Genomic DNA, 1,316 nt, shown 5'->3' on the forward strand with positions numbered 1-1,316 from the left:
CTCTGCTTCTGGGGTCAATGAGTGCAAAAGGGGCAAAGACACTGTACAGGGGTTGTTACTTTTAGTTGATGATACAATTTGTACAAAACTACATATATCTGTAAATATTGTCACAAAAATGAATCTGACTTCCCCACCCATCCCCCACCATTACTGGGAGCAGTGGCAAGCTCAGAGGGAAATGGAGAGGAAAAACTAAATATGCTTAAATCTCACTTAACACTAAATTTAATCAAAAATTAAACAATCTTTTTAGTTCTTTCTTCATAAAAATGCTCAAGCTTATGCTTGCTTCAGAAGCACACATACTAAAATTGGAATGGTACAGAGGGGGTCAGCATAATCCTTTGCAAGGATAACCCACAGATTCGTGAAGCAGTCCATATTTTTTTTAAAAATAATAATAAAAGTGCTCAGCCTCTCAGAGACTCCTCTCCCCCATCTGTCCCTCTAAGCAGGTATCCAAGTATGTTGGTGAGAAGGTTTGGAGTCTTATGTGACATCAGGCAGTGCAGCAAGCTGCTGTCCTCAGGTCTCCAGGGACAGCTCCTCTCTCCTGGTCATTGTGTTCATGTTAACACTCAGCTAGGTTTAGAACAAGCCCACAGCCACTCCCCAGCTGTGTCAGTCCCTCCTCACTCTTACTGGCTGCAGTCCCAAATCTCTGCAATGACTTTCCGGCACAGCCATGTGGCAGAAAGCTCCACATCAGGTCCAAGGTTCACTTTCAGGCCCACTTTGCAGGACCAAGTGCAGCTGGAGAAGCCACACCCAGAAACTCCTGCTCCTAACTGTAAGGTATTTTTCCCCACTGAGGAAGAAGGAAGGGGCGTAGCCACGAAGGGTGGAACAGCAAAAGCTTTATTGAGTACAGAGCACTTCCTGCTCAACTAGGTTCCCTGGTCCTGGGGACAGAGGCCAGGGAAGTCGCATAGGGTGACCCACGTGGGGGATATTTAAAGGGTCCCTACAGTGGTCGAGCTAATATGACGTGGTGAAATCTCACCGGCTGATGGACAGTTGCTTTTTTTCAAAGGGCTCCTGGGGAAGTTTCTTTTGGTGCATATGGATGTGGGCGGTTCTAGCCGAGGTGTCAGGTCTGGTGTCTCATGTGACCTTTCCCCTTGCCCACCACCCTACACTAACCACCTGTTCAACTTACCCAGATGGATTCTGGGACGGTCCAAGATGAGTTCCTTGTTCAGATTCCTCAATGACAAAAGCAATATACCCCATACCTCAATTAAACTCTCTCTTATATGATATAATGGCCTCCTTCCCTCCCTGAAGCCAAGGGTGGGGAAATCCAGACATCT

General features: G+C 46.6%; 1 non-coding gene across 1 annotated transcript; it reads left to right on the forward strand.

Annotated features, from left to right (window-relative positions):
• Nucleotides 1–288: 288 nt before the first annotated feature.
• LOC136314820 (U6 spliceosomal RNA) lies at nucleotides 289–390 on the forward strand. Its single transcript, XR_010727400.1, has one exon. It is a non-coding gene; the product is annotated as a U6 spliceosomal RNA (small nuclear RNA).
• The last annotated feature ends 926 nt before the right edge of the window (nucleotides 391–1,316 follow it).

Source organism: Saccopteryx bilineata, chromosome 10, assembly GCF_036850765.1.
Source record: "Saccopteryx bilineata isolate mSacBil1 chromosome 10, mSacBil1_pri_phased_curated, whole genome shotgun sequence".
Taxonomy (NCBI): Eukaryota; Metazoa; Chordata; class Mammalia; order Chiroptera; family Emballonuridae; genus Saccopteryx; species Saccopteryx bilineata.